This window comes from Mustela nivalis (genome assembly GCF_964662115.1).
Source record: "Mustela nivalis genome assembly, chromosome: 8".
NCBI classification, from domain to species: Eukaryota; Metazoa; Chordata; class Mammalia; order Carnivora; family Mustelidae; genus Mustela; species Mustela nivalis.
The window spans coordinates 23684920-23709020 of NC_139027.1; the positions used below are offsets into that span (position 1 = coordinate 23684920).

A 24101-nucleotide genomic window follows, 5' to 3' on the forward strand; every position below is an offset into this window, starting at 1 on the left:
AATGGTGTCCTTCATCCCACAGAGGGAGTTAATGACTCACCACCAATGGCCCATGCGTTCAGGCTCTTCTCCCAGAAGGACTAATGGATTTACACAAGCCCCTCTTACCTTGTTCCCACCTGGTTACCTGGCTGAGGAAGGGCGCGGGGCATGAGGGGGTGGTGGAGAGCATAATCTGCATAAAAGGGACCAAACCCATAACCTCGCATCCATTGCTATACTCTACCCCCCAGGCTAGGCAGCCAGGCATCCCTTTAGACCATGGTAATATTTTGTGGATACACATTTGTTTCAGGCCTTCCAGGAAAGTCAAAAATCACACTCAGGATAGCATTGTTCTGCTGGATACTTATAAAATGGCCTAGAGCAGGTGCAATGCCTTTCTTAAGAACAGTTCCAAAGGCTAGAGCGAGGTTGGAAAATACTGAAGCCTGGATCCCAGAAAGTAAAATGTGATGAGAGCACAGCCTGACTCGGCAGACACGCAGAGGGGATAGCATCACCTCCACAGCTGCTGAACAGGAAGGTTTGCCCTAGCAGGAGTGAAACGCTTGTGCATTTCTTTTGCTTAGTGAACGTGGCCCAGAATCACTCGCCATACAGGCTTTCTGGGAGATCAGGAGGGATTGGCTGGGGAAGGGGCCTCTGCTATGGATTCTTCCTTCTGCAAGGGGGTTCATAGCTGTTACAAAGGCTGTTTATAAGCCATGGAGAGTTGAACTCCTGCCTCTGCCCTCTCCTCTGCCAGGTTGGGCTGCTCAGAATTCAACGAGCATCGACTGAACGCCCACACGTCTGCTCTGTGTCTGCTGCTGGTTCAGCACACCTCGGGCGTTTTCCATTGAATCCTCAAAACTGCCCGGCCATGCAGGGACTCTTGTCCCAATTTATGGGCATGGAACTGAGACCCAAAGAGGTCTGGGGCCTTTGCTGTGGCATCATAGCTATTGGGTAGCCTGGATTTGGGCCTGGGTCCATCTTTCAAGCCTTCTTCATGACAGCTTTCCAGAGAAATCGTACCTGTGTTCAGCCATTCTAGATACAGCCTGGCAGCACCAGATAGCTGACAGAGGGAGATTTTAAGAGAACGGGGAGACCTAAGTTCTAGTTGCTTCTAATTTTAGCAGCTCCTTTCTCTAGATGTCGGTGTTCTGATGTGTAAAGAAGAGGGAGTGGCCCCCTGAGCCACTTCCTGCCCTGCCCCCTCCACCCCATGACTGCCTGTGCGTATCTGAAGCCAGCTGTGCTTGGTCCTGGGTCTCAGTCTGGTGTGTCGATATGTCCACAGCTCTTCCTGCCCATGCTTGGCCTGTCCCTGGTGAAGGACACCAGGCCTGCTTCCTCCAGCCCCTGCCCTGTTGCTGTTTGCCGGTGTCCCCAGCTCAGAGGCACCTGTCCTACCTGTCTGGGGTGTTGGGTACATAATCCTGATGCTGGAAGGTGGCACAGCCCCCTGGTGGCTGTGGAGGAGGTAACCCCCGATGCCTTGGTGCCTTGGCAGAGGTTGGTGACTGCCTCCAGCTGCCCTCTCGAGCAGGTAGGTGTCCCCCAATAAGGGAACTCTCAGGCTGCTTTAATGACAAGGTAAATGCACACTGCCCTGTGCTCATTTTTAATCTTCTGATGTGCATGAAACAGCGTGGAAATGGTAGAGTTGTTAAAAAAAGAAATCGCACAGTGAGGTGGAATCACAGCTCCCGGATGGGTGAGAATTGTCAGGAATTCCAACACCGCTGCTCAGAGTCAACGCTCAAGTGTTCTCGAAGCATCGGCCACCCCCAAGCTGTTCTCAGCAGTAGCAGAGTTGCTGGGTCCACGCAGATCAGGGTGGTGGGGAGGAGGAGGGTAGGAACTGCCCCAAAGGGGCCATTTAGTCTAATAGTTTTTCCATGAAAGTAGGCACTTGGAAGTGTGAGGGATACAATACAAACGAGGCAGCCATGGCCCTTGCCCACATGGAGCTTTGCATGGAAAGGCGAGGAAAGAGACAATAAACAAGTAAACTGGTAAATATGTAATCTCAACTTGGGAAAGAACTAGAAAGGCAAAAAGCAGAGTGGGGTGACAGAGAATAAAGGGGTGTGTGGTGGGGGTGGGTTTCAGGAAGAAGCTTCTAGTAAAAGCAAGATTGTCAAGGAAGCTTTATTTGAGTTAAAAGGCGATGAACCAGCTGGGCAAGATGCTGGGGAAAGAGCCCTAGGCAAGGTCAAAGGCCTTAAAACAGGGGTCAGCATACTTTTTCTGTAAAGGGTCAGATTCCACACAGGTAAGGCTTCACTGTCCATAAGTCTCTGTATTGTTGATGTTCTAATAAAACTTTATTTACAAAATAGACACGGGAAGTATTCTGCCAATTTGTGCCCTAAAACAAGAAACCACTGGGAGCATGTCAGGAAAGAATGAGGCTGGCCTCGGAGGAACCAGGAGGGAAGTGTCTCCAGGTAAGGAGATGACGAAACAAGGGTGGGGTGCGGAGGGCGTAAGGAGTTTGGGCCGGATTCTAAACACCGTGGAAAGCCAGGGGAGGTTTTTAAAGCAGTCAAAGGGCAGGATTGTGTTCACACCTTCACAAGATTACTCTAGCTGCTGTGTGGAGAGAGGAGAAAGAACTGGCCAGAGGAAAGACAGGAAGAAGGAAGACCCACTTCCCCTCTACTGCAATAGGTGGCGGGAGAGGTGTGGGCGGCCTGGCCTCCGGGTCAGGGTGAGGAGACATGGGGGGCTTTGAGATGTGATTCGGAGGTAGAATCAAGAGGATTTGCAGATGGAGGTATGTGGGGCTGGAGAGCTGGAAGACCTCAAGTACAGGGCCCGAGTTTAAGGCTGGAGCAAGTGGGTGAGTCTACTGGGCTGTAGAAGATGGGAATGGAGGGTCTGGAGTCAGGGCATCCATCCAAGGCTGGAGATCAAGAGTTTAATCTCAAATATGCAAACTTGAGATGCTTGTCAGTCTTTCCAGGTGAGAAGACCAATAGTAGGTATGTCAGGATCCCAGAGGAGAAGTTGAGACAACACGCCTCCTTCCCTCATTCCACTTGGACCTCTCTACCCTGGGCTTTGGTTCTTGTCCTGACTCCTAGCTGACCCAGCCCCAACCACAGGATGACCTCCACACCATCATAAAGGCTGTCACTGTTGTTGCGTCACCTGACGCTGCTCAAAGACCCTCCAGGGATAAGGGTCCATCAAGACTGACTTCCATGACACCTGCCATGCCAGGGACGACAGTGGCTCCAGAGTTTCGGTCCGCCCACCTAGACCCCTGGAGTCCTCCTGGAGGGGCCCAGTGACATAACCAGAGAGCACAAAGGACTTTGTACTGCAAGAGGCAAACTTTGACTGAGGGAAACAGAGCTGGGAAGGAACTGGCAGATACACTGTTTACCTTCCCTCCTCTGACATTTCTGAGACGTAGTCATCTCCACAATACAAGATGCCACCTTGTACTTCCTTCCTTCCCTGCTTCATTCCCCCTTTCCCTCAGTCCACCTTCCCTGGGATTCTATCCTCCAATAAAACATTAGCCCCTGAGCTTTGCCTCAAATTTTCTTTTGTAGGGGGCTGGGGTAACATAAGGGGTTTAGATGCCAAATATGGTAAGCATCACTTCTTTATTTTACGGACATATCCAAAGCACTTGTTACATGCTAGATATTGTTCTATGTGTCTTACAGATATTAATTTAGCTTATCCTCAAAATGATCCTATGAGGAAGATATTATGGCTATTCCTGTTTCACAGATGAAAAAACCATGTTAGAGTTTAAATAGCTGGGTTGATGAGTGCTTTCCAGGAGAAACATAATGCAAGTCACATATGCAGTTTTAAATTTTCTTGCAACCTTGTTAAAAACGCAAGAAGAAACAGGTGAAATTTACTTTAATAATATTTTTATGAATTAATATAGTTTAAGATATAACAAGTATTAATTTTAACATGTAATCTGTATTAAAAATTTTCATGGCATATTTTACATTCTTGTTTTCATATTGAGTCCTTGAAATACAACGTGTATTTTATACTTAGAGCACATCTCAATTGGCTCTAGCCACATTTCAAGTGCTTAATAGCCACTTGTGGCCAACGGCTACCCCACTGGGCAGTGGAGAAATGGATGGTATGTTGCCTTGGGAACGAATGAGAGTGTAAAGAAGAGAGTGCCCTCAAAACTTGGCTGGCGTTCCTCAAGATGAACAAAAATATGGATAAAGACCATCTTTTCTCAGTAAGAGGACAGAACTAAGTAAGTGGTGGTCATTTCCTCATTCGTCCCAATTCTTTGATAATCTCAATTCTTTGATATATCTAGCAACAAGTGCTGACCAAAAATACAGTGAGCACATAGCAAACAAATGTTATAGAAAATACATCACAAATAGGTGTTCATAACTAGTTTGTATCTTGCAAGTGCATGCTAATGCCTGAAGGTTCTATGTTGCATACTAATCAAATGTGGGTATTTTCTACTGTTAAAATTGTTCCTCTCATCTGTGTGGTTGAAACAAACTTTCGTCGAATTTAGTTTCAGTGACTTGCTAAGTCCATGCCAGGCACATGCTGAGTGCTGGGACTATAGCAGTAGACAAAATGGTTGTCTACTCTCAGGGAGCCGGCAGTCTGGTTGGAGAACAAGACCAGTCATTCATATGGAATGACAAATCAGTATGATGGGAAGGGTGGGGCACTGGCAGAGCAGGTAGGAAGGATACCTGCCCTGGAATTGAAGGTTAGGGAACGCAGCAGGGAAGAAGAGAGGATGTACTGGGATCCCAACCATGAATAAGAGTTAATTAAGTGACAAAGGGGTGAGGGCGCACAACGGAGCCCAGGTATGACGTAGGCAAAAGCAAAGCCTATGCAAAGGCTAGATGAAGAGGGCATGGCACCTTTCATTTCTATGTGGTATTAGAAAACAAAGTGAACAGGGGCACCTGGGTGGCTCAGTGGGTTAAGCCACTGCCTTCGGCTCAGGTCATGATCTCAGTGTTCTGGGATCAGCCTCTCTGCTCAGTGGGGAGCCTGCTTCCCCATTTCTTGCTGCCTGCCTCTCTGCCTACTTGTAATCTCTGTCTGTCAAAGAAATAAATAAAATCTTAAAAAAAGAAAAAGTGAACAGACAAGCAAAGCAGCAACAGACCCACAAATTCAGGGAACAAACTGGTGGTTGCCAGAAAGGAGGGATGGGCAAAATGGGCATGGGGAGGGGGAGGCATAGCCTTCCAGTTATGGGATGAGTAAGTCAGGGAATGAGAGGTGCAGCTTAGGGAACTGAGTCAATGGGATTGTGACAGTGTTGCATGGTGACAGACAGTAGTAGCTACACTTGTGAGTAGAGCTGTCAACTCACTGTCATACACCTGAAATTAATCCAACATGGGGTGTCAGCTGAACTTCAGTAAAAAAGAAAAATAGCCATGCATCATCTAAAGAGTGTGAGAGAGAGAGAGAGAGATTGAGAGAGAACAGGATGCATCCAAAGACCTGAAATCAATTTAGAGCAACTGGATCAGAGTACAAGGTGGGGCGCGGGGAGAGGCAAGGCCAAGGGCTGAAACAAGAGACAGGGGAGAGGACAGATGCTTCCACTGGCTTAGCCGGCATTTCTCAAAGTGTGGTTCCCTGGAGTGCATCAAAGATGTTGGGGATGTTTCTTGAAAATGAGTTTCTGGGCATCTTCTGGGACTGGGGTTTGGGAAGCACGATGCTGTTTACTTCTGCATTCATTTGAAACCTTCCGTTATAAAATGCTTTTGTTCAAATGAATTTCGGTGACATTCATTCATTCATTTGACAACATTTGCCAAGCGCCTACTATGTGACCGAAGAGGATGTTTCGTGCTAAGCAGTGATCCCCTCAGTGTGGAGCCGCAAAAGCAGGGACAGAGGGACCTTTGGGAGCAATTTACAGTCACCTATCACAGAGGTCAGTGTTAAGATCTCTTCTTAGTTGACTTTTCTTTCATTTTTAAAAATTTTTTTTACAGATTTTTTTTTTTAAATTTTTAAGTAATCTGTACACCTAACGTGGGGCTCGAAGTTAAGACCACAAGAGCCAGAGTCACATGCTCCCCTGAGTGAGCCATCCCGGTGCCCCATCTTTGTTTCTTGTAAAGGATCAGGAGGGCACAGTGATGTCTCTGGCTTGGAGGAACCCAAAATCTCCCAGGACGATGATCTGTCAAACCGATCGAGGAAAATTGCCGAAACTGTGCACAAAGCTGTGGAGGGAGAAACAGACATCAGATGGAACTCAGTGCCTTCATTGTTGGGACTGGTGGCCCAAAAGAAAATAGACAAATAGACCCACAGAACTTCCAAGCTGATGAGCTCTGAGTCACAGTGACAACCCGGGTGAGGCTCCAGCAGGTGTCCCATACTGTTGCTGCAGAGTCAGTTCTGGACCCTGTAAAACCCAAACCAAATGTTAGCAGGGAAAGCGTCGGCAACCCAAAAGAAGTCAGGCTGAGAACAAGCTGAAAGTTTGCAGACTGCCCCAGACCTTGACTTCTGAGTGGCCATCACCTGCAAGACAGGCCATTCATTTTATAACTGAGTTGGGGGAAACTGTATCCCATCAACTGTACACTGTGATTATAATATATATCCAAACGTCATCAACACTAAATGGTTAAAAAAAAAAAAAAGTTGTCCCCCGAGAATCTATGTTATGTATTGAGATCCTACTTTGTCACCTAATTTTTTAAAATCTCATTTTAATCAAAAAATCCTCTGGGGAAACCCAAGTTTGTTAATTAGTCTAGGGTTCCTTGACCCTTTTAAGTGGCAAAGCTGAGTTCAAATTTGAACTGAGCTGTCCGCTAACTGGGATCCATGGGACATTCCAGGGGGTCATCAGGCAAAAATAGGAATCAGGAAACCACTTTCCAGACCCTCTGCTTCCACAAGCCCTCTTTCCTAAAATAGAGTTGCTTGCGAACAAAAGAATTCACACACTAGAGCTTCCCCCTCCAATTTAAAAAAGAGGAGGGACCCAACCTGGCAGAGAGTTGCCTGAATTCCATCCCCGCAGGGTCTGCTGCCCTCCTGTACTGCTGGTGGGAGGAATAACAATTTTCATTTAATAACTTTGTTCTTTCCTCCTGCTTTCATCAAAGAATGCACACTCCTGAGGGAGAGTCCTATAGGGGGAAAGAGAAAAGTCTTCATTGTTAAAATGGCTTTCTCCACCTACTTAAATGTAATCAAGAAAATACTTTGAAGCATTAAAAATATAACGGGACAGAAGTCTGTAGAGGAAGTAGGAATAGTAACACACGTTCAAGGTGGTAAAAGGATGTAAACGTTCTAAATGATAAACGAGATTTTTTTTATACATTTTTATACATTTTTAAATGGATCATAGATGGTATGAGATCATAGATGTTCTATTTCACTGGATAAGTTTAAAAGTGTGATGTAACAGTTAGTTTTAATTATCAATATTCACAACACACCAGAAATCACACTCTTTGCAGCTATGTAAGCTTAGATAAACAATTTTGAGATTTCATTTTTAAAATGTGCTGGAGGCAGGGAGTGGATGGTTTTAGAAAGTTATTTTGGGGGTACCTAAATGAGCAAGAAAAGTTGAAGGCCGCGGCCCCTGACAGTCTGAGGAAATTTTGTGCTATTTTTTACTTCTCTAAACTGGCCCCTAGGACCTTCTCAAAACTTGGGTAATAATTACATGAAAAGGCAATGAAGATGTGGGTCAGGTGTTGAGGGGACATTGGTAAATTTTTCAGTTATGTGTAAGTCCTGGGGATCTCACATAGAGATGGTGACTGTAGTTAATGATACAGTTATATATCGTTGAAATTTGCTAAAAGAGAGCTTTAGTGTTCTCACTAGCGAAAGCAAAAGGTAAAAAAAAAAACAAAAACAAAAACAAAAAACAAAACAAAAAACAATGTAGGGGCGCCTGGGTGGCTCAGTCAGTTAAGCATCTGCCTTTGACTCAGGTCATGATCCCCAGGTCCTGACCAGAGCCCTAGATCAGGCTCTCTGCTCCCCGCTGAGCAGGGAGTCTGCTTCTTCCTCTCCTTCTGCCCTTCCCCCCTCACTCATGCTCCTTCTCTCTGTCTCAAACAAACAAATAAATAAAAGCTTTAAAAAAAAAAAAAAAGCCAATGAAAAAGTAACTTCCCTCCCCTGAACTCCAGGAAGTTGGTAAGAGACTAATCTATATTGATTGAATACCTACCAAAACCTGGCCCCCATTAGGGGCTTTGCAGCCATCAGTCTTCATTGCTGATGATGAGCACTATAATCTCCATCTTACCGATGAGGAATGAGAGGCTCAGAGTGGTAAGGGAGTTTCTAATGTAACTTACAGCTGCCTTATGCCTTGCAGCTGGTAAGCACTAGCTCCAGGTTTCAGCTCTGTCTTAATCCAAAGTCAGTGTTTCTTCATTGTGCCATGCACCTCCAGGAATCAGAGAAGAAATCTGGGTCCACATTGGTTGTTTTCTTTCTCTGCCACATGACCCTGCCCTGTTTTTTCCTCCGTTTTCCCAGGCCAGGGGCATGGTCACCCTCTAGTGCTGGGGCAGAAGGCTGGAGTGTCAGCTGACTAGCTCCTGAGAGAGCTTGGCCAGGCCCTCCTCCCCTCCTCCCCCTTCCTTCTTTGTCCAGGCCCCATGGTGAGCCCCAGACTTACTCCTCTGGGGCCACAGTGATCAAAGGAAGGGAGAAAACCGTGGCAAGCCAGAACCCTTCAGACTTGCCGCTCAAAGGGGATTTTGGTCGGATGTTGAGTTTACCTGGAATGCCCCGGTGCTATTTTGGGAAGGCAGACATCCTATGGAAACAATGAAGTGGAAAAGAAAACAGCTAAAGCAAACTCCAGAAGCCCAGTTGTTGCCAAACCAGCCCTATGCAGCCTGAGCAGGCCCTGGAAGTCCAGGTCAGTCCTGCAAAAGACTGAGGTTGTAGGTCTCTGGTTGACCAGCAGGAAATGTGAGCTAGAGGAAAGGGTCCCTTAGATGTTCCCAACGAGTCCATGACAAGATGGATAGATCCTTCGAACAGCCTTCAAGTAAGAGAGGAGCACAACGTAGCCTGAGCTGGAGCTTCCATTCCACCATCCGTTAGCTGGGTGACCATCCAGAAGACGGGCAGATTCATAATGGTTGCCCCAGGGTTTCTCTAAGAAACAAGAAGGCAAATAAAATGATGGAACCATGAGATGTGCGATACTGGCTATCTCTGCATGATCTCCAAGGCACTAGTTAGGACCATATAACCAGTGATCGTCCTTTTTCAACTTCTTAAAGGATCAGGGAACACACCCACCTCATGTGTGTAGCATCTCTAGGAACCCAGAGAAGAAGCATGTGCTCCTTATTCTCTTTCCCACCAAGGTGGAGGGAAACGCCTTTCTGAAATAGGTCTGAGTCTGTGCATGGCTGGAGCAAACAGGATTCCCTGTACTGTAAATGAAAGCTTAGATATGTTGACATTGATTTCAAGGGGAAGTGTTTCAACTCTTGGCTTGTATGACAATCCTTTGGTCAAAAAGCCAGAGAGGAAGAGTAAACAAGAGGAGAGCAACTTTTGAAGGAGGTTTGGAGCTAAAATGGAAAAGCAAGACAAGTGTTCGTAAAGATGCAGAGCTATCAGAACCATCTTCTGCTGCTGGTAGAAATGTCAGCTGGAGCAGCCACTGGGGCAAACAGTCTAGAAGCTTTTTGAAATGCGACAGATGAGGTTACCATGTGACCCGGCAATTCCACTCCAAGCACCTACCCACAGGTAATGAAAATGGGTGCCCACATGAACACTTTTCTGGGAATGCCTGTAGCAGCATTATTCCTAATGATTAATAAATGGAAACAACCCCATGTCCATCAACTCATGAATGGATAAACAGAAGTGGTACATCCATACAATGGAATAGTACTCATTCACCAGAAAAAGAAAGTATCAGGGTATGCTATGATGTGGATGGTTCAGTTTATGTCAAATGTCCCGAATTAGCAAATCCACAGAGACAGGAAGTAGATTAGTGGTTTGTAGGGACTCAGGGGACAGGAGATGGGGCGTGACGGCTGGTGGGTGTGGGCTCCTCCTTGGGGGCCAGTGAAAACATTTTGGATTTATATAGCGGTGATAGTTGTACAATTCTACATGGTCTGAAAACGACTGAAATGTACACTTTAAAAGGCTGAATGTTGTGATAGGTAAATCATATCTCAATAAAGCTGTTGAGAGGGGAAGAGAACGAGAGAGATGTCTCAAGTCCAGGATGTGGAAAGGAATAAAATTTACTGTGAAGGAAAAGAAGAAATCACAGATGGCTTGCTGGATGAGAATTCTAGAGTGTAGGGAAAAATCATGGTGGGGGGAGGGGAGGAGAAAGTTTACAGATTGAATCACGGGGGAGAATTTGTTTAGGGGAAGAGAAAAAGAAAGAAATTCCAGAGCCAGGAGGGACAGAACAGAAGGCCATATCCCTGGGAGCTCCCCGTGCATAGTCTGATTTTGCTTTGCAGCCTAGGAGCTCCCCGTGCAGAGTCTATAGTATTCTGGTTCTGGATGGACGCTGCAAGGTACATTTATGAGGGGTTGATTGAGACTCTGCGCTGTGCCACACGCCTTGCTAGTCCTGTAGGGGAAGAGGAGCTGAGTTGACCAAGAGTGGCTCACCTTTCCCTCCAATGTCCAGATCACCTGCCTGCCTCTCGGATCCCACGGGCAGTCAGAATTTCAGGCCTTTCTCCATTCTCTCTGTCCAGTTCCTGGGGATCCTGCAAGTATATGTCTCTCAGTGAAGTTTGTTTCCAGATTCTTGACCCGCACAGGTCTGTCCTCAGTAGCCACCACCTGCTCTCCATGTGGCTTCACATCCCTAGGCCTGCATTGGCCAAGGAAGCACAGGACAGCTGGCGTAACTGACTTCTGCTGTTCGGTAGAAATGTGGGGGAAGGCGACAGAACAGAGGAGAAAGACAAGCTTAAAATGGAGGATGGGGTGCCTGGATGGCTCAGTGGATTAAAGCCTCTGCCTTCGGCTCAGGTCATGATCTCAGAGTCCTGGGATCGAGCCCCGCATCAGGCTCTCTGCTCAGCGGGGAGGCTGCTTCCTCCTCTCTCTCTCTGCCTGCCTCTCTGTCTACTTGTGACCTCTGTCTCTGTCAAATAAATAAATAATCTTTAAAAAAAAAAAAAAAAGATGGAGGCAGGTCCCTTGGCCAATCCGGAGTCAGGGAACTTCTCACCAGCCAGCCCTTCGGGTCCTCGTGGCTCCACCCATGATGCCGTTTTGCCAAAGAACTATCCCCTCCCTCTCCTCTTCCAGACTTTGCCAGCTCTCAGAGGAGGCCCAAGCCTCTTTCCCTTGGACAATCCAAGGGTCCTTCACACATTTCTGTCACGGTATTATACAGAGTCACGTAGCCCATTTTTTTTCTCCAACCTTCTTCTACCCAGCCAGGGGATAGGCTGTGCCTATTTGGGTGGGGTTGGGGGGGGTCGGGGTGAGGGAAAGTGGGAGAGATGGTTGATTTCCGAACAGACCCTTGTTTTCCGGGGAAGTTCTGACTGGTCAGCGGGCTCAAACGCCCCTTTCCAGCCATTGACCCCGGTCCCTGTCCTCAGACACATATACCCCGGCAGCTGACTCTGGGCTACACGAGCCCCATTTCTGTCACAGGGGGTGGGCATTGCTCTACAGGTCCCTCCCAGCCACCCAGACAGTGACAGAAACTCTTGCCTTGGTATGTTCGTTTCCTAGGGCCACAAGAACAAATTGCCACAAACTGGCTGGTGTAAAAACGACAAAACTGTATTTTGAGCTCTTTCACGCTCTAGAGGCTAGAAGTTCAAAATCAAGGTGTTCTGCAGGGCCACGTGCCCTCTGAAGGCTCTAAAGGAGAACGCTTCCTCAGATCCTCCAGGCAGTTCTTGGCTCATGATGACATACCTCTAATTCCTGTCTCCCTGCCTTCGTAGGAGTGACACATTCTCTCTTTCTTCCTCTTCGTGTGTCTCGATGTCTCAAAGCTTCCTCCCCTTTCTTTCATAAGGACACCATCACTGGAGTGAGGGCCCACCCTTGAGATCCATAACTTAATTAATCCCCTTAATTCCAAATCAAGTCACGTTCCTTGGTGACAGGACTTAGGACACGCACATATCTTTTCAGGAGACTCAAGTCAACCTACTATACTTGTCCTGGGACTACTTTTTTAAAATTCTGGCTTGTCAGCTTTGTGACTTTCAACATGCTAGAGACGAAGGTCAAAGAGAAGGTAAGGGGCAGGGTTGCCGACCCCAGGGTCAGTGTAGTGGAAAAACAACAAAGAGCAGAAGGCAGAAAAGCCTTCCATCCGGAGTCCCTCACCCCCCCCCCACACCCACCCAACGTCTCACTCCTTCCCTCTTTGCAGTATCCCAGACTCTTATGCTCTGGATGAAGACAAAAGGAACCATCTCTTTCCTAAGACACCCCATGCAGCCGGCTGGAGAACATCCAGGAGCCTAGAAGCCCAGGACCTTGGCCACCTTGTCCTGGAAACGGACATCTGTCTCTGTGTCTGTCTCCTGAGACCTTGAACCTCAGCCCTCACTGCTCTGGGGAGAAAATGGCACCTTGACCTTATACAGCCCTTCCGTTACTGAGCAGCACGTGTGCGCAGGCTGCTGGGATGGACTAGGTTGAAGTTATCAAGCAGAAGCTTGGGGTGTTTGAGGTGTTTTCCCATCATCTGTTTCCAGGTCCACAGCGCTGAGCATATACCCAATTCCAAGCTAAAGGGTCAGCTCTGGAGCCTGACTACCTGGGCTCCCATCCCAGTACTATCTTCTTGCCACTGTGTGCAATCCCGGGACGGGGAGGGCGGGGCTTACCCTCTCTGAGCCTCTGTTCCCTCCTCTCTAAAGTGGGGGTAGCAAACGCACCCTCCTCACCCAGTTGCAAGTCTTCACTAAGGCAACGCACATGAAACACGGTGCCTGTCGCAGGGTGGGCGCTCAGTGAACACCGACCGCTCTTGGGAAAGAAAACCCAATCAAATCGGTGGTGATTAACAAAAGTAATAAAAGACCCCAGCTGCCTTGGTCAAGGGCGCACTCCTAGAGGCCCAGTTTTAACTGGTTAAAAAGAGATTGGAATCTCGCATCCTGCTAGCTTGGCAGCCCACAGAAGCACCGGCCAGGCACCAGACTGCTTCTCCCTCTTGGTTTGCAGGACCGCACTCCTCTCCTTCTGAGGGCTGGCGTTCCAGCCCAGAGCTAAACAGAACGGACGTGGAGGAGGACAGTGTTCTCCAACAGGCCTGGCCCCCACCCAGCTGGGGTTAGCATTTCCCTCCCAGAGTCCCAAGAGGTGACAGTCCCAAAAGATAATGAAAAATCAGCTGGCAGCGGTTACCGAGAAAAAGGCACTGAGCTTCCTGAGCACAGAGCAGACAGGGCATCCAGGTTATTAATTACGCGCACTCACATTTGCGTGGGGTCAAGGACAATTGTCAAGTTGGTAGCTGTCAGCTTTGAATAGTGTTTGTGCATCTCTATGACTTGTTGGCCATGGGGGTCAGAGAGGCTCTCCAAAGTCCGTTTTCTAGAGTCTGGAGGAGGGGTTGGCAAACAACTTGTGATTTACCTGGTTTTACCCTGCAACTCCAGGGAGATTCCAGAAAGTCTTGGCATCGCTGGTTTCTCCCCTGAGCCCGTGACATGGGTCGTATGCTCACTCCTCCTTCCATCACCGGACACATCGAGGTGCTCACTCCCCGTCACTAGATAGATTGAGGGCCAGAGAAACAAAGCATGGGACATAGTGTGACAGGGATCCTGAGGTCCAGAACCTCCCAGATGTGTGCAACTGCGTGTGGCCAGCCTGGCACACCTCTTTACACACCAGTCTCTGTGACCAGGTAGAGGCATGACTTAGGAGTGTGCCGGAGGTCGGGCATGAGGATGTGATTTACTTCTCCCCCTGGGGCCCTCTGGGGACAAAGCCGCTGCAGGGGACGTGGCTGGCCATGATGACCCACTTCAATTGCAGACGATGACCAGCATGATGCCTGGATCTGCTCAAGGTGAGATTTCCCTTTCATCTGCCTTTTAAATGCTACTGTTTCCAGTGACTACCCTTAATAAGAGGTATTTCATAGACTGGCACACCAGAGTGGACCCTGCCTAGCACCCTGTTCTAGGCACGGACCAACCCTCTCTCCTCTACCCCTAGTCCTGCCCACCTGGTCAGAACAGAAGCTGCCATGTCTGCACAGTATGGCACTGTCCCTCTGGTGTTCCGGATACAGAACTTGACCTCAGACAGGGATCAAATTGTGAGAGGACTTACTTCCTTTCCAGATGTTCCCATACAGGTAAACTTGGAAGACATGGGTAGTCATCCTCAGCCATGAGGATTGGGAGCAGAGAAAGCAACGTGAGAATGAAGTCAGATCATCCTGAACTGTAATCCCTGCTCCATTACTTACTGGCTGTGTGTCTTTGGGCAAATTACTTAGCCTCTCTGAGCCCGATAAGAACAATGATACCTACCATGTAGAGTTGCTGCAAGGCTTAAATGAGGATGTACACCAGGATCCCATTACGGAAAGGTGATCATTCAGTGGTGATCCTTCTTGCCTCTTCCTTCCTTAGCTTCCAAGACGGGGAGAGATTTGGGCAGCCAGGGTAATGGGGTCCTAAGGCACTGTCTACACACAAGAAAGCAGTTGCGTAGAGCCCAAACACTGGCCTTGCTAGTGCATGAGGACATATTTATAGAGAGGTTTTCATGTGATTCAGTTGCAAAAGCGCTTATCAAGGAACACGGAGGTGAATAAAATGAGTATGAGGAGGGTTGTTCTCGCACAGCTGTCCATGTGACACACAAATTCCAGACAGTCAGCAGGGGCCAGGCCCAGGATAGCGAGAAGGGACAATGCTTCTCCCATCAATGAGGACCCTTTTGGACAGGGTCATGAAAACCCTGTCACCCTGCTTCTGCTTCTGCTGGAGTGTGTTGTGCTGTTCCTAGTGGCCTGTTGGCACAGTTTGCCTATAGTCCCTTGAGGAGAGCCATTGTCTCTCTGCTCATCTGATGCCCTGAAAGCCAGAGAAGTTACTAGAATGTCCTAGAGAAGAGAGGTCATGCAAAGGTCCATAGGCAGATAGCAGTGCCATTATGCTGGGAGAAGAGCGGTCTGGGGGCAGTAGCAAGCTGTGCAAGTCAAAATGGTAATAGCCTATGGGTCAGGACAGTCTTGTGGACTCTTTTAAAAATTAAGATTTATTTATTTATTTGAGCAGGGGAAAGAAGGGGAAAGAAGAGGGGGAGAGAGAGAGAGAGTCTTAAGCATTTTCCACTGATCAAAGAGCGAGACACAGGGCTTGGTCTCACAACCCTGAGATCACAACCGGACCAAGAGTCGGATGCCCAACTGACCGCGCCACCCAGGCAACCCTCGCAGCCTCTATTGAATTAATGACAGCCAGTATGCAGTTTGCTCCTATCACTGGTTTGGTCTGGCTAACGTGTTCTATTTGAACAGTCTTATTTAATCCTCAAACAATCCTATGGAGCCGGTGCTATTTATATCGAAGCTTCACAGATGAGAAAACTAATGCTCAGTGTGGGAAGGAGTCCTGTTCAAGGTCACATTGCTGCAAAGTCATGGCCCCAGGACCCTAACCCAGGTCTCTAGGAGCCTAGGGTCCCTCAGTCACCATGTCTGCACCACTTCCAATACAGGAGCTGAAAACTCCTTGGGAATCTGTCCTCAGGGGCTCGAGAGGTGATGTGCGTCACCTGGGAGCTTGCAGGCTTAAAGCCCCACCACACCCACTGAGTTAAAATCTGCCTTTCAACACGAGCCTCTGGGGTTCTGTCTGCACCTTCCGGTTGGAGAAGCCCGGCTCCGGCTCCTGCTGAGACCATCCTTTCTCACGAGGTCTTCTCCAACCACTAGTGCTCCAAGGTGTTCACAGGAATGTGAAAGTTTCGTGGTCAAAGGAGTTTAGGAAAACGTGGGTCGAATCAAGCCAAACCTGCCTCTTTGTTGTTGGTTCTCTTAGCGTCTTTAACAGGTTGATGTGTGTCTTACGATGTTCTAATTGGGAAGCAGAGTTTACAGTAGTCCTCAAGTTTATTTGACCTTGAGTTTTTTTTTTTTTTTTTTTTTTTTTTGGAGAGGCAGCTTGAAAAACTAGTGTAATTCACTTTGGGAATGACTGATGTAAAGCAACGGCTTTCTACCGCTGTGTGCATGCGGTGAGGAGAAGCCTTCGATTTGCAGGAGGTGGCAGTCCGCTGGTGGCTGGGCGGGGCCACCATCAGGCTCACAGTCTGAGCGCTGGGCAGCTGTTTCCAAGGTCCTGGGCTGGGAGGGCCGCAGATGAAACTCCAGTTGTGACCCTTTTGCCTCCTCAGCTCTCTTTCCCCTGTGGGAAAAGTCAGTCACTGTGCTCCAGGATCAAGCACGACAGGAGGAGATGGAATCACACAGGCTAACTCGTGTTCAGACCCCTCTCGAGAGGCCTGAGATCACAGAGCTGACAAGGGGTGAGGGGAGGAGGGAACACAGGTGGGTCCAGCTGCAGCGCGGGGCTCCCTCCCTCTCTGGAGGCGGAGCTCCTGCTACACCAAGCAGGGATGAGTCTGGAGATTTTCCGAAGGGTGAGTCCTGAGGGAGGGCCCAGGCCTCCTCCCAGACAAACTTTGGAAAACCCATCCACAGGATCACAGAAAAACAGTGAGTCGGAAGCCAACACTTGAGAGGAAAAAAGGGCAGGGTGTGGGGGGTGAGGGGGTGGCCAGGAGGGCCTCTCTGGGAGGCAGACACTGAGGAGCTGCCTGCTGCCTGGCAAAAGAGCTCAGACGCTAAGGGGCTTCCTTGGATCTTGAAGAAGTGACTCCTCCAGCTTTTGCCAAAGGCTGGATGCAGCAGGGAGCGGTCCCCCGAGGATGAGGAAGGTCACAAAAGCAACTCCCCCTCCCCCACCCCGAGCCCCCGAAGAATAGGTTCATCTTCCTCGGGGACTTCTACCTGCCTTCCCTCTGGACCTTCTCCTGCTTTCCCTTCTTTGGGACATTCAAGACTCTTCAGTGTGCTCCTTCGAACTCAGACCTTATAGTTAACTTGTAGAATGGGGGTCATCCTGTTGAAAGGGGCTTGGCCCATTTCATCCCATCTTCCCAGAAGTCCCGAGAGGCACAGGTCAGGAAAGGGCACTACAACCCAGGAGAGAACTGGGACATGAACCCGCAGCTTTTGGACTCTAACACTGTCTCAGGCGGGAGCACTTTGAGTCTGGGGAAGCAGACATAGGGAGAGAAAAATAAAGTGGGGGTAAGCAATACCCATCACCTGTGAAGGGTGGTCCAGCTCTGGCCCTGCCACACCAGGGCCCCAAGGACCCACAGAAGGCGAGATACTCAGACCCATACTGTATGGGTGACCTCTGCATCCCCAGATGGAGCCCAGGAATCCGTTTGTTAAAGATTCCCAGGTGCTTCCAATGCACGGTCAAAACACCAGTCTCCTTGTTCTGCAGATGGGGACACTGAGTCCGGTGAAGCAGCTTTCCCATGCTTGTGCAGCCCATCACACCAGCAAGGACCCCAAGCAAGGTCTTTTCTTTCTCCACCAGCCAGGACGGGCTTTTCCAGACACCTCTCCCAACGACTAGCTGCGTAACCGTGAGTCAGTCATTTATCCTCATGATGAAAAACTTAAATGCTTTAGGTGCAACGAGTGTTCAGGGAGCTCAAGTGCTCTCCCGCCCCAGCCCTAACCTCCAATCCTACCTTCTACTGTAGAACAAAGGACAGAGAAATAGGTGCGCAAAGGTAGCGTCAAGAATCTGACCATCCTTGAGCCTTGAGGACAGGGCAGGACTTCGGGTGCCGGCTGTGGAGGTGTTGCCTGCGCCCAGGAGTCCTGGGGAGGGACCCAGATGCCAGACGGATCAGCAGGGAGGGAGAGGGAGGAGGCAGCTGGATGAGGTGGCTGCCACCTGGTTGGAAAGTCTGCCCAGAGCCCTCTCCTCCTACCAGGAAATGCAGGTGGTGCCACCAGGTGGACAAAGGGGCTTGGTCTTAGGTGCTCTCAGGCTGGGGACAGCTGAAAGGCAATGTAAAACACGTGCTTCTCCTCCTGTAGGCGCCTTAGCTCTCTGAATACTGGTTGACTAAAACCCGAGAGTCGATATCCTAAACCGTTCGCGGTGTTTATCTCCAGTACAGGGCACTGATGGGGGCTTTCACTTTCCTGGTCATCCGTTTCTCTGGCATTTAGCTTTCCTGCAACGACCATGGCACTACCTCTGTTACAATAAATAACGAAGTTTTAAACGCTGGTATAAGAACCCCCTGCTTTTCGAAAGCCCACGTTACGCCACTCCACTTTACGAAAGAGCTGTGCTGGTACCTGTTTTTCCTAACTGAAAGAACTGCGAAGAGGGTTTTCGCTTTTACAGAACGGTCGTGGTTTCTTTGCTCTCCTACCAGCGCATCGTAGAAAGGTTTCATATGAAGGTTCTGCTGTCAGACAACGGGGGGCGGCGGGGGGGGATCCTGCATCAATATTTGCAGATAACCGGCTACCCGCGCTTTCAAATGGACTTTTGGGGAACAACAGTCCTTTGGAGGAAGATTTTTTAAATTAATGCAACCGAGGCATGATTGGTGTCCTCTCCCTTACCCTAGCTGTTTTCAAGGCCAGTTTCCTTAGCTTCCTGGGCAGGAAGCATTTCAGACCTGATCAGCTTCGGTCCCTACTATTGCTCTGCTGTCCAAACCACCCCCTGCCTTTCTATCCATCCTATGCTTGGTGCTCTGTTGGCAACAGTCACATTGGAGACTCACACTTGTCCCTTCTCGTGCCTCAGTGGCGAGAAGATTCCTGCCTCCAGTGTGTAGGACGGATCACCCCTCCACCAAATGATAGTTCTCAGGGCAGGAGGGGGAAGGAGGAAGAGGCTCCAAAAATATGACTGTGCTAGAGAAACATTACTGTTCTGTACCCCAGCATGGCCCCGAGCCTGGCTGTCCCGACGGGTGATGTCATGAGGAGACAGCAGTAGGGAACACTTCAAAATAGCAACTTCCTGAAAAGCAAAGTGAAGGCAGGCTTGGTGCACAGGGTTCAAGCCTCTGGGGGGTGGGGGGAGGGTCTCCTGGCTTCTCAGTGTTGTTTACCCTGGTCCTGCTGCTTTGCCCAACCAGACACAGCCCTGCGTGGAGATGCGTGGAGCACTGTGAGATCACATCGTGTTAGTTTGGGGGCAGTTGAGGGGGCACTGGGCCGGCTGTCCATGTCAGGAGCGTACACCCCGGGCGCCAGAAGGTGTGAGTCTGCCTGAGTCCCTTGAGAGCATGGGTCTAGTGCTCCAAGTACACACTTTGCATACAACGCGGTCCCCAAATGTAAGCCAGCCACCTCGGTGCGTGCTCAGCCAAAGTCCCATCTGGTCCCATGCTGACGGAAACAGCAGCTGGCAAACCAAATGGAAGACAATTTGACAGTCTCCGACCTGGTGCCTTCAAAAGGAGGCCTCAAGGGGCTTTTGGCCACGCAGGGTCTCTCCTTGTGCACCGATTTTCAAGAGGAACCCTAAAATGTGACGGCCCGGAAGTTGCAGGGCCCCCTCCCCCAACTTCTGCTGCATTTGCTGCCAACCTTTGTCCTCTATCCAACTCCAGACCCTCGTCCCCAAGTCGTGACCCAACCCCAGGCCTTGCCTGTGACAGTAAGCCAAATGTTCCATCACAGGGGACCCCTGGAGTATCTGGGTTGGGTCAGAGGCCACCAGAATTTGGAGGGGGGGGTCTTCTAATCCCTTAATGGCCAAAAGGGGTAGAGAGCCTGGCATTTCATGGACAAGACATCACCTGTCTCATGGAGCTCAGCTGGAAGGAGGCCGGCTCGTGGGTGCCAGCCTCTTCATCGTCACAGGAATCCGAACTATGAAGACACTGGACAGGGGACAAGGCTGGAAGGCAGATGAAGTATTTCTCTGGAAGGGAATCTTGGCTTAGTGCAGGCCTGGGAAGTGCCAGGGCTTAGCTCCTGAGGAGGGCCGCTGCTGACGGCTGGGAGGCAGGCCTCTGAGGCCGTTCTCTGTGTGGGGAACCAGTGGTCCTAGCACAAGAGGGGTGCTTCGGGGGATACAGAGTCTGTTCCAGACTCTGCAGACACCAAGCGGCTGTCCTCACTGAGGACTCCCACAGTGTCAGAGCCACTTCGCAGGCACCTGCCACACACAGCAGCTGAGGCTGAGTGCTTCCCGAGTGTGGCGAGAGGGTGGATGGAGAGAAGCAGGCTTCCTCCCAGGCAGTTCTGCAGCCCAGAGGCCCCTGAGAGTCACGGGACACTGGGCATGCGCCCCAGAGCCGTCTCCGGGTCTGCCGGTGGAGAGAACAAACTTGGGGGCCTGAAGGCGGAGGTTCCCGTCCCCCTCCTGGCCGGGTGACAGCGGAGTGCTACGGACGAGCCCATGGACTTCTCCAGGCTTCGTCTTCTCACCTGTCAAGTAGGATATTAACACCGTGCTCGCAAGGTTGTTGCAAGGTTACAAGAAAAAAGGGACAAAAGGTACAAATGTGTGTCCTGGAGGGTGGCCTGTGCTGGGGAGCCTGAGCTACAGGGGGCAGGGCAGGGAAGGACAGGTGGGGGCCCCAGACAACGAAAAGGATCCTGGCTTCCTCAACAATGTCTTCTGCTTGTTTTGTTTCCAGTAAAGAGCCTGAGGAAAAGAGAGGAGCTCCCTATAAGAAGAAGGGTCTAGAACACAGGGTGGTGGAAGAGGGAGGTCAGAATGAGCAGGTATCTGTCCCTCTTCCTGGGTGGCCATGAGTTCTGCCCACATACGTCTGATGGCCCACATTTCAGGTAAAGACTCCTATTAACCCAAATAAACTATTTATACAATGAAGGGATTGGATGGGATAAACTTCAAATTCTAAGAACAACCCAGTGTCTCTAGATCTCCTGAGGCTGAGAAACCACCTCTGCACACACACACACATGTGCCCACTCCCATGTGTGCACAATGGCTCACACACATTTTCTTTCCAGAGCCCAGGTTAGAAGGAGCTGGTCTTTGTGGGAAGCCATGGACTTGGGCTCCAGGCTTGGGCACCTCTTGGCCACTTCCATTAGGTTGAGAGAAGGACTGAGGCCCAGGGCCACTCTCTGGTCGGGTCTCTGCACCATTCCAGTGGTGAGGTGGAGAGTGGGACCACGGAGGGTACAGCAGAGAGGAGGAGGATGGGGACCTGCCCTGAGGCATGGCAGGAGGCAGGGGTGTGGAGCCTTGGCTTTCCACACCCCAAGAAGCTCCCAAGAGAGCAAAATGCCAGGCTCAGCCTGGGAAGAAGCTGGAAGACCAGCCAGTACCCAGGTCATGTCTGCATGGTTGGGCTAAAACCAGAAGCACTTGGGAGTGATACTTACAATTCTCTTCCCCCAGCTGTCTTGACCGAGGACCAAGCTGGGTGGCTCCTGAGGGTAGCAACATTGACTCATTAAGTGAGTCATTCATTCACCTAACAACCATTCCTGAAGCAGATCTACTGTATCCTGCTTTGGGGGTGCTCAGAGCTTATATCCCGGTCTTCCCCCGAATGTTTCTTGTGCTCCGCATTTCTCAGAAAGATGGAGGAGGCCTTCTCGGGAAATCTGAGCGTGATGGGAGTGCGGCAAATTCCAGCGGAGGGTGGGTTTGCAGCCTGGGAACTGAGAAGAGTCTCCTTTGCCTCCTGTGCTCCACACCTTGTCTCCATCCTGTGCCTTCTCAAGCTGACGCCAGGCTTGGTTAGGATGTCTGCGCGTCACGAAGCAGCACCCTCCATCCCCAGCAACCACAGCACCAGGCAGATCCACACAGACGCTTTGGCACAGGAGTCATTAAACAGACCCCCTGTGTGGACAGAGCAAGAGATTAATTCTGGCTTGGAGAAGCGAGGGAAGCTTTGCGAAGGCAGGAAGACATGAACTCGACCTGAGAGACGTGTGGAGGGTTGATGGAAGGCAAAGGCTGGCAGGCAGGGGCGAAGGGAGGCGGGATTACGTTTTGTTACTTTCCTCAAAAAGTGACTTAGCGCCAGTCCCTTCCTTGTAATTGCTGGAAAGAGCGTGGGTTTTGGAATTCCGAAGATGTGGCCACGAACTAAACGTTGTGACCTTCGGTAAATCACTTAACCACTCTGAGCTTCAGTGTTCTCGATAGTAAAATGGGGATGGCCCCACCCACAATAGCCATCTCCCAGCCTCATCTGAGCTTCAAGTCCGTCATCCCCTGAAGCAACGGGCTGGGACTGACCTCGCGCACAGTAGGCAGTGACAACTCTGTCTCTTCCTGTTCCTTTTCCAAGCACCTTTAGACTACTTCGGGCAATGGGGCTTCAGTGGGGAGCTAGGACAGCTGGGAACCAACAGGGAGAGGGCAGGACGGGAGAGGAGAGAGGAGGCCAAGTTGTTTTTCATTCGCAGTTTCCAGGTCCGGCCAAATAACATCTTTAAATACTATTGACGTGACAAAGCCAAACTTCTTGGCTTAGGCTTGAATTTTTTCTGTTCTTTTTTTAAATCCAAAGTTGAAAAATATATCTCCTTAGAACTCTGCCTGTCAGCCCGGTCCTTTCTGTCCATGAGGGTCCGGCTTGGAGCTAGTCTCGTTTGCCAAGGTCAAGGAGTCTTTACCTGGGATCCCGCAATGCACACTTGGGGGAGGAAACTGAGCTGTGCAGGAGGTCCGGGCATGGAGGCTTTCTCCTGCCGGAAGGCAAGCCTCCTAGATTCCCTTTCCCATCTCTCTCTCAAACTCCTGTTCCCCTTCCCACTCCCGTGTGTGAGCGCACGCCTCATGTTCTGTGCCTGCTGTTGGGTCATTCTTAATGAGGAAGCCATTCCACAACTGTCTGCAGTAGGACTGCAAGAATTAAGTGCAATGGAGAAATTAGGCCATTATTTCAGTTCTTTGGGTTTGAGACTCCTTCTACATACCTGGAATAACCAGGTCGTCAAGGTTCAGGTGGATGGCCCTTCTTGCTCCAATGACCCACGTCGTCACTTCCATTTCCCTGCTCCCGTTGTGTGTCTAAGACATAACATTAATATCATCCAGGTCAAAGAGCACAGATATGAAATAAGCTGTGTAAACATAGAGGTCCCCAGCCCAGTCTCTCCACAAGTGGCATGTTTAGTCATTTACTCAACAAATATTTTTCAAGCAATAAATGTTTATTTTGCCAGACACCGTGCTGGGTGTTGGGGATACAATGATGACTAAGCAAACATGGTCCTTGTCTAGATGGATTGTACGTTCGGGAAAGGGAAAAAGAGAAAAACAAGTGAATGAACAGATATGATGATTCGAAACAATAGTAAAGGTCAAAATGAGTCAAACTTTTTCTATGCTTATTGTCAGCGATTTAGGGTGCTTGTCCACAAAAACAACTAACATCTGTGTGTAAAATCAAGTACCTGTGATCGTATCTGGTTGCCCATGGAATCACGCCTGTGGTCCTTTCCCAGGTCAAGGGCTCTCCCCACAGCTACATGAAATTAACAGATTTGCCGGGCACACCTGATCAGCCAGAAGAAGCCCTGAGCCTATGGCCTCTACTATTTGAGTGACCTTGAGCAGGTCACTTTACAATCTTTTTCTGATCAATAAAATGGGCAATATCCCTACCCAACCAAGCCACAAGGTTCTTGGGAGGACCAAGGGGACAGTGCGGGGTACCTCTCTGCAGCTCTGGGGGCAGGAAGTGGTGTTGATGAAGGAGCTCCACAAGGAAATTTAGTAAATCTGAGCGGGGAGGGGAGGAGCGGGAGGGAGGAAGGGGAGGAAGGGAGAGCATTTCACTGTCATCCTATTAACCCCCAAATAGCCCCGTGAGATAGTGTCATCCTTGTCTACAGAGGAGGAAACTGAGACACAGAGAGGTTCAGGCAGCTATAGCCCTGACCCCTGGGGATCTGGGGATGGATCTTTCCACTCCCAGAGCTCAAGACCTCACAAAACCAGGACTAAACTGATGGAGGAAGGACGTCCAACCCCCTTCCTTTCAAACTTGACGCTTTAAGCTCCAAACTGGGCCTGCCCAGAATATGCCACAGGTGATCGATTCCCTTTAAACAA

At 49.7% G+C, this 24101-nt stretch overlaps 4 long non-coding RNA genes across 5 annotated transcripts; all 4 read left to right on the forward strand.

The window, feature by feature from the left end:
* The first annotated feature begins 662 nt into the window (after nucleotides 1–662).
* Nucleotides 663–3531, forward strand: LOC309871841. 2 transcript variants are annotated; one of them, XR_014315517.1, is made up of 2 exons: nucleotides 663–2006; nucleotides 2334–3531. It is a non-coding gene; the product is annotated as an uncharacterized lncRNA (long non-coding RNA). The 2 variants fall into 2 exon arrangements; XR_014315518.1 differs by having other exon boundaries at nucleotides 663–1537.
* A 2262-nt stretch (nucleotides 3532–5793) lies between these two features.
* On the forward strand, nucleotides 5794–13928 carry LOC309871843. Its single transcript, XR_014315520.1, has 3 exons — nucleotides 5794–5923; nucleotides 13189–13296; nucleotides 13877–13928. It is a non-coding gene; the product is annotated as an uncharacterized lncRNA (long non-coding RNA).
* A 45-nt stretch (nucleotides 13929–13973) lies between these two features.
* Nucleotides 13974–18020, forward strand: LOC309871844. The gene is made up of 3 exons (XR_014315521.1): nucleotides 13974–14041; nucleotides 17171–17302; nucleotides 17508–18020. It is a non-coding gene; the product is annotated as an uncharacterized lncRNA (long non-coding RNA).
* A 1903-nt stretch (nucleotides 18021–19923) lies between these two features.
* On the forward strand, nucleotides 19924–23362 carry LOC309871845. Its single transcript, XR_014315522.1, has 3 exons — nucleotides 19924–20548; nucleotides 20692–20845; nucleotides 21426–23362. It is a non-coding gene; the product is annotated as an uncharacterized lncRNA (long non-coding RNA).
* Nucleotides 23363–24101: the final 739 nt, after the last annotated feature.